General features: G+C 38.0%; 1 long non-coding RNA gene across 3 annotated transcripts in view; it reads left to right on the forward strand.

Moving 5' to 3' along the window:
* The first annotated feature begins 2197 nt into the window (after positions 1–2197).
* LOC130046835 (uncharacterized) overlaps positions 2198–9263 on the forward strand; it is a 10597-nt gene continuing 3531 nt past the window's right edge. The window contains exons 1-2 of one of the 3 annotated variants that reach the window (XR_008795856.1): positions 2198–2351; positions 9093–9148. This is a non-coding gene — a long non-coding RNA (uncharacterized LOC130046835). Of the gene's footprint in view, positions 2352–7618; positions 7889–8271; positions 9149–9263 lie in introns of those variants that run through there. The other 2 variants (XR_008795857.1, XR_008795855.1) reach the window with 2 other exon arrangements.

Here is a 9263-nt window from a genome sequence, read left to right on the forward strand (position 1 = left end):
CTGTGCACACTGTTGTGTTCAAAAGCTGATTAGCTAACCTCAAAGCAATGGGACTGTTAAAAGGGGAATAAAACTGTCTGTTCATATGGTTGACCCCCTCTCGTTTCACAAATTTATGGATCCTCCAACATATAAATCAAAAATAAGGTTTTATATTCAAGTAAAGCTACAATTATCAGCAATAACACAGGTGTTATGTAAATATTTAACATTAACTACAATTTAACTTTTTAAAAAATCCCATTTAACTTTTCAAAACAATCAAAGTTAATTTTACATCTAAATTCTTCATTAATTGTAGGATTAATTCAGATTCATTCATAATCTCAAAATTTGTAAAAGGTCATCATGAAGTTGTATTACAACCAAATACAGGTATATCTAAATGACATGGCTTTTTCAGGTACTTATTACACAATGAATTTATTTATCATATGTTTAATTTGATGTCAAAATGTTTGTTATCTTCCTTATACATCATCATTATAGACATTTTGTACACACATAATTAAGATGGTGATTGCTGATGAAAACCCTGCGACAGCCTGTTTTTGCAAATGGCTGGTTTGTCGCATCCACCATGTGACGTAAGAATGACGTCACATAATACGAAAATTGGCTTTTTTTTTCTTTTTCCTAAGAAGGAAACAAATGGAATACCATATTCATCCATTGAAGAAGAAAAATATGTGAACATATTACATGTATATGTTTAAATGTGAAACTTTGATGTCATACATGTATGCTGTAAGATCATACCTAGGCCAATAATTCTTTTTAAAAAGGGACTGGTTCACGAGTTTTGAAAAAACAACATATCTTTAATTTTTTTAAATGTAAAAATATAAAAAATATAACTCATCTTATTTGGACAACAAATTCTTTTGCATTAAATATTCTGAATGCAAGAATAAAAGCAATATATATAGCCTTAACTCTGTGCTAATGCAAACTAAGACTCGAGTCTTTTTATGTTTACATATATTGTACAAAAAAACATTGAGATGTTTAGCATCTTAAATTTGCAGACACAAATTTAAATTTCTGATGACACATTTTTCCTAAAGAATACTTGAAATGTGATAGATATAATAAAATTATATCGATATACATTTCTTTTGTAAACAATAACATACCGCAATCTTTGTTTACAAACAAATAACCCCTCTAAACTGAGGTCCTATGATAATGTATAACCTTAATTTTCTGTAAAATCTTTTAAACACATAACACAGTAGATTTTGATCATTAATTAAAAGTAAAAAACAAAATTTGGATGGGAAATCGTGAATCAATCCCTTTAAAATCAAAATGCTCCTCGACATGTGCATGACGACAATTGCCTTAGATAAATATCGAATTCCATTTCAATTACCTACTGAATAGGGAGCAAAACCATTTACAGGGCTAACAGGCATTAGGGATCGACGAACATACTTGGGACGAACAGGTAATGAATGGTTCATGAGTTTGACCGCAGGACCACTTGACAAATTAAAATGATTGCTTCGAGCTTTCGTTGACGATGGTCACACGCAGGCACGTGGAGGGGGTGTATTTTGTGCTGTTACGGGGTCTGGGGCATTTGTACTATTTTCTATCATTTTTAATAAGGTGAAATTAATAAGATGACGCAAATTTTAAGGGTTTTTGGAAAAAAATTAGGTTTTCCCAAGAAAGTGATTCAAGAAATCAAAAGATTTTGTCATTTATTTTTCCGGGAGTGGAAGAAATTATTGCTTCTTTTATCATTTAGTACATTTTTCTAAACAAGATACCACGATTTACCTTAAATTTGAAAATTTTAAGAAGGGAGGGGGGGGGGGGCGCCAGCTACCCGGCCACCACTGGTATATTTGTAATCTCGGTTGAGATTCGGCTCGGCTGAATATTAGGACTGACGTTTTCACCGAATCTCGGAGCAGTCCTTCATAATTCATGTCTGGAAATTTACTTTCAGCTTCGGCCAGTTCTAGCAATTAATGTGCACTTAGGTGACACTGCTGTTCGCTTCAAATAAGTGATTTGACTGCTAAACTATCTCTCTATCACAGCGCATGTTTCTAAACTTTTTCATTTTTTCAGCAAAATTAGCTCTTTTTATGCCTAAAACTACTTTAAATGTGTTTTAAATGAAATATTTTGCGTAGTTTTCGAGTTTGAAAGCGATGAAATTCAAATCTTGCGATATGCATATTTTCTTTGGCAGGGTCTATAAGCCCGTGAACTGATACAATCGGAAGTTCCGTGAACTCAAACACACACAAATTGCATACGTCATACAATTTACTTTCGTTTTTACTAAAGGCCTAGTATTAACTCGTACCCGAGATGCATATTAAAAATCTTTTGTAAGTGGAGGTACAGAATCAACACTAATAAGGATTTGATTGAGTTCACAGGGTTCTAATTAGGATGTGATTGAGTTCATGGGCTTCTAATTAGGATATGGTCCACTTCACGGGCCTGTCTCTAACACTAAATAGGATGTGATTGAGTTCACGGGCCTGACTCTAACACTAATTAGGATATGATCCAGTTCACGGGCCTGATTCTAACATTAATTAGGATGTGATTGAGTTCACGGGCCTGATTCTAACACTAATCAGGATATGATGCAGTTTACGGGCCTGATTCTAACACTAATTAAAATGTGATCCAGTTCACGGGCCTGAGTCTAACACTAATTAGCATGTGATTGAGTTCAGGGGCCTGATTCTAACACTAATTAGCATGTGATTGAGTTCACGGGCCTGATTCTAATACTAATTAGCATGTGATTGAGTTCACGGACCTGCTTCTAACACTAATTAGGATATGATCCAGTTCACGGGCCTGATTCTAACATTAATTAAAATGTGATCCAGTTCACGGTCCCGATTCTAACACTAATTAGCATGTGATTGAGTTCACGGGCCTGATTCTAACACTAATTAGGATATGATCCAGTTCACGGGCCTGATTCTAACATTAATTAAAATGTGATCCAGTTCACGGTCCCGATTCTAACGCTAATTAGCATGTGATTGAGTTCACGGGCCTGCTTCTAACACTAATTAGGATATGATCCAGTTCACGGGCTTGATTCTAACACTAACTAGCATGTGGTTGACTTCACGGGCCTGATTCTAACACTAATTAAATGTGATTGAGTTCACGGGCCTAATTCTAACATTAAGTAAAATGTGATTGAGTTCACGGGCCTGATTCTAAAACTAATCAGGATATGATCCAGTTCACGGGCTTGATTCTAACACTAATTAAAATGTGATCCAGTTCACGGGCCTGATTCTAACACTAACTAGCATGTGATTGAGTTCACGGGCCTGATTCTAATACTAATTAGCATGTGATTGAGTTCACGGGCCTGATTCTAATACTAATTAGGATATGATCCAGTTCACGGGCCTGATTCTAACACTAATCAAAATGTGATCCAGTTCACGGGCCTGCTTCTAACACTAACTAGCATGTGATTGAGTTCACAGGCCTGATTCTAACACTAATTAGCATGTGATTGAGTTCACGGGCCTGATTCTAATACTAATTAGGATATGATCCAGTTCACGGGCCTGATTCTAACACTAATCAAAATGTGATCCAGTTCACAGGCCTGATTCTAACACTAACTAGCATGTGGTTGACTTCACGGGCCTGATTCTAACACTAATTAAATGTGATTGAGTTCACGGGCCTAATTCTAACATTAAGTAAAATGTGATTGAGTTCACGGGCCTGATTCTAAAACTAATCAGGATATGATCCAGTTCACGGGCTTGATTCTAACACTAATTAAAATGTGATCCATTTCACGGGCCTGATTCTAACACTAACTAGCATATGATTGAGTTCACGGGCCTGATTCTAACACTAATTAGCATGTGATTGAGTTCACGGGCCTGATTCTAATACTAATTAGGATATGATCCAGTTCACGGGCCTGATTCTAACACCAATCAAAATGTGATCCAGTTCACGGGCCTGATTCTAACACTAACTAGCATGTGATTGAGTTCACGGGCCTGCTTCTAACACTAATTAGGATATGATCCAGTTCACGGGCCTGATTCTAACACTAATCAAAATGTGATCCAGTTCACGGGCCTGATTCTAACACTAACTAGCATGTGATTGAGTTCACGGGCCTGATTCTAACACTAATTAGGATATGATCCAGTTCACGGGCCTGATTCTAACACTAATCAAAATGTGATCCAGTTCACGGGCCTGATTCTAACACTAACTAGCATGTGATTGAGTTCACGGGCCTGATTCTAACACTAATTAGGATATGATCCAGTTCACGGGCCTGATTCTAACACTAATCAAAATGTGATCCAGTTCACGGGCCTGATTCTAACACTAATTAGCATGTGATTGAGTTCACGGGCCTGCTTCTAACACTAATTAGGATATGATCCAGTTCACGGGCCTGATTCTAACACTAATCAAAATGTGATCCAGTTCACGGGCCTGCTTCTAACACTAACTAGCATGTGATTGAGTTCACAGGCCTGATTCTAACACTAATTAGCATGTGATTGAGTTCACGGGCCTGATTCTAATACTAATTAGGATACACTAATCAAAATGTGATCCAGTTCACAGGCCTGATTCTAACACTAACTAACATGTGGTTGACTTCACGGGCCTGATTCTAACACTAATTAAATGTGATTGAGTTCACGGGCCTAATTCTAACATTAAGTAAAATGTGATTGAGTTCACGGGCCTGATTCTAAAACTAATCAGGATATGATCCAGTTCACGGGCTTGATTCTAACACTAATTAAAATGTGATCCAGTTCACGGGCCTGATTCTAACACTAACTAGCATGTGATTGAGTTCACGGGCCTGATTCTAACACTAATTAGCATGTGATTGGGTTCACGGGCCTGATTCTAATACTAATTAGGATATGATCCAGTTCACGGGCCTGATTCTAACACTAATCAAAATGTGATCCAGTTCACGGGCCTGCTTCTAACACTAACTAGCATGTGATTGAGTTCACAGGCCTGATTCTAACACTAATTAGCATGTGATTGAGTTCACGGGCCTGATTCTAATACTAATTAGGATATGATCCAGTTCACGGGCCTGATTCTAACACTAATCAAAATGTGATCCAGTTCACAGGCCTGATTCTAACACTAACTAGCATGTGGTTGACTTCACGGGCCTGATGCTAACACTAATTAAATGTGATTGAGTTCACGGGCCTAATTCTAACATTAAGTAAAATGTGATTGAGTTCACGGGCCTGATTCTAAAACTAATCAGGATATGATCCAGTTCACGGGCTTGATTCTAACACTAATTAAAATGTGATCCATTTCACGGGCCTGATTCTAACACTAACTAGCATATGATTGAGTTCACGGGCCTGATTCTAACACTAATTAGCATGTGATTGAGTTCACGGGCCTGATTCTAATACTAATTAGGATATGATCCAGTTCACGGGCCTGATTCTAACACTAATCAAAATGTGATCCAGTTCACGGGCCTGATTCTAACACTAATTAGCATGTGATTGAGTTCACGGGCCTGCTTCTAACACTAATTAGGATATGATCCAGTTCACGGGCCTGATTCTAACACTAATCAAAATGTGATCCAGTTCACGGGCCTGCTTCTAACACTAACTAGCATGTGATTGAGTTCACAGGCCTGATTCTAACACTAATTAGCATGTGATTGAGTTCACGGGCCTGATTCTAATACTAATTAGGATATGATCCAGTTCACGGGCCTGATTCTAACACTAATCAAAATGTGATCCAGTTCACAGGCCTGATTCTAACACTAACTAACATGTGGTTGACTTCACGGGCCTGATTCTAACACTAATTAAATGTGATTGAGTTCACGGGCCTAATTCTAACATTAAGTAAAATGTGATTGAGTTCACGGGCCTGATTCTAAAACTAATCAGGATATGATCCAGTTCACGGGCTTGATTCTAACACTAATTAAAATGTGATCCATTTCACGGGCCTGATTCTAACACTAACTAGCATATGATTGAGTTCACGGGCCTGATTCTAACACTAATTAGCATGTGATTGAGTTCACGGGCCTGATTCTAATACTAATTAGGATATGATCCAGTTCACGGGCCTGATTCTAACACCAATCAAAATGTGATCCAGTTCACGGGCCTGATTCTAACACTAACTAGCATGTGATTGAGTTCACGGGCCTGCTTCTAACACTAATTAGGATATGATCCCGTTCACGGGCCTGATTCTAACACTAATCAAAATGTGATCCAGTTCACGGGCCTGATTCTAACACTAACTAGCATGTGATTGAGTTCACGGGCCTGATTCTAACACTAATTAGGATATGATCCAGTTCACGGGCCTGATTCTAACACTAATCAAAATGTGATCCAGTTCACGGGCCTGATTCTAACACTAACTAGCATGTGATTGAGTTCACGGGCCTGATTCTAACACTAATTAGGATATGATCCAGTTCACGGGCCTGATTCTAACACTAATCAAAATGTGATCCAGTTCACGGGCCTGATTCTAACACTAATTAGCATGTGATTGAGTTCACGGGCCTGCTTCTAACACTAATTAGGATATGATCCAGTTCACGGGCCTGATTCTAACACTAATCAAAATGTGATCCAGTTCACGGGCCTGATTCTAACACTAACTAGCATGTGATTGAGTTCACGGGCCTGATTCTAACACTAATTAAATTTGATTGAGTTCACGGGCCTAATTGTAACACTAAGTAAAATGTGATTGAGTTCACGGGCCTGCTTCTAACACTAATTAGGATATGATCCAGTTCACGGGCTTGATTCTAACACTAATCAGGATATGATCCAGTTCACGGGCCTGATTCTAACACTAACTAGCATGTGGTTGACTTCACGGGCTTGATTCTAACACTAATTAAATGTGATTGAGTTCACGGGCCTGATTCTAACACTAATTAGCATGTGATCCAGTTCACGGGCCTGATTCAACACTAATCAAAATGTGATCCAGTTCACGGGCCTGATTCTAACACTAATTAGCATGTGATTGAGTTCACGGGCCTGATTCTAATACTAATTAGGATATGATCCAGTTCAGGGGCCTGATTCTAACACTAATTAGGATATGATCCAGTTCACGGGCCTGATTCTAACACTAATTGAAATGTGATTGAGTTCACGGGCCTGATTCTAACACTAGTTAGCATGTGATTGAGTTCACGGGCCTGATTCTAACACTAACTAGCATGTGATTGAGTTCACGGGCCTGATTCTAACACTAATTAGGATATGATCCAGTTCACGGGCCTGATTCTAACACTAATTAGGATATGTTCCAGTTCAGGGGGCTGACTCTAACACTAATTAGGATGTGATTAAGATCACAGGCCTCTAATGAGAATTATAGCATTATTATTTATTTCCACAAATCACATTTTCATACAACTCTTTATAGTGAAATGTTACACACATCTATTTTGATTTAAATCGTATCATTGATTATTCATCTATAACTTAGACTTTTGAAATAGTTTATTATACCCCCCGCAACAAGTTGTGTGTGTGTGTGGGGGGGGGGGGTATACTGGAATCGGGTTGTTCGTCCGTCTGTAGACGCAATGGTTTCCGGGCTCTAAAGCATTATCCTTTCCACCTACCGTCACCATATCATATATATGGACTACCCATGGGATGAAGATGTTCCCTATCGATTTTGGGGTCAAAAGGTCAAAGGTCACGCGCACTGGACATCAAAGTAGCAATATGGTTTCCATTTAAATTCTTTAACGGCTTTTTTCATCGCATGGAGATGCTGTGTTCCTAGATACCTTTTGGATCATAATATTGAAGTTTTACCTATTTCCAACACCCTTTAGGAGATTGGGGTAAGCGAGGGGTATTCTTAGTGAGCATTGCTCACAGTACCTCTTGTTTTAACAGGTTGTTTTTTTTACAATAACTATCGGAAAAGACTAACAAAATTGATGTTCCTATCATGCATAAATCTAAATAAATCATTGATTTTGCAAAATCTGATGACATCATAGGAGGGTGGAATTACTTTAAGTTATGTTTAGTGCTGTGTGTATATAAACATGCACTCATATAATTATATCTTCCCTCTTCCAGGGGGAGACATATTGTATTTGTACTTTCTGTCCGTCCTTCCTTCTGTCACAAAATCTTGTGAACGCTTCTCCACCTATATGGCTTATCAGATAGACTTGAAACTTTGTACAATGCTTCATTGTCATTTGCAAATGTGAATATTGTTGGGACGGGAGGATCCAATTGTTTTCCTAAGAGTTATAGTGGATCTAAGAGGGGTGGAAGATGTAAAATAGCTTATGAACTCTTCTCCTCCCATATGGCTTATTGGATAGACTTGAAACTTTGTACAATGCTTAATTGTCATTTGTAGATGTGCATATTGTCGGAATGGGAGGATCCAAAGTTTTTCCTAAAAGATATAGTGGATCTAAAAGGGGTGGAGGATGTTAAAATACCTTGTGAACACTTCTCCTATATGGCTTATCTGATAGACTTGAGAATTTGTACAATGCTTCAATGCCATTTGTAGATGTGCAAGTTGTAGGGACAGGAGGATCCAATTGCTATCCTTAAAGTTAAAGTGGATCTGAGGGGTGTAGGGTATAAAATAGTGTGTGAACGCTTCTCCTCCTATATGGCTTATCAGAGTTCATGTCTATCTTCCTGCCCATGCTTTCTCCTCCATACTATTCAATACATTAAGGGGGATGTTTCCTATATTTTACGAATTAATTGGTTGATTGACAACAAACTTGGTACAGTTGTACAGCATATATAAGGAGTAGATGACCCCTATTGATTCTTAGGTCACATGGTCAGTCCACTCTTGACATAGGAAGGTATTGTCTGCTCAATATTTTGAATTGGTGTAACTACTATCAATTAAATGAGGCACGGGTATAACCCTTTCAATTTTGCAACTTGGGGGGCATATGTGTTTTAGAAACATCTCTTGTGTTGAATTATATGAATTACAGTTTTTAGTGTGCTCAGTTTAGAGAATAGCATAAAAGTATTTGATAATTAAATATCTTGCAGATTGGCAGTTTACTCCATGCACCGACAGGAATGATAAACTGTGATATTCGTAAATGGTGAGCATTTATATTTTTAGCTCACCTGAGCCAAAGGCTCAAGTGAGCTTTTCTGATCAAAATTTGCCCGTTGTCTGTCGTCGTCGGCGTCATAAACGTTTTACATTTTCGACTT

The sequence above is a fragment of the Ostrea edulis genome, chromosome 6 (genome assembly GCF_947568905.1).
Source record: "Ostrea edulis chromosome 6, xbOstEdul1.1, whole genome shotgun sequence".
Lineage (NCBI taxonomy): Eukaryota > Metazoa > Mollusca > Bivalvia > Ostreida > Ostreidae > Ostrea > Ostrea edulis.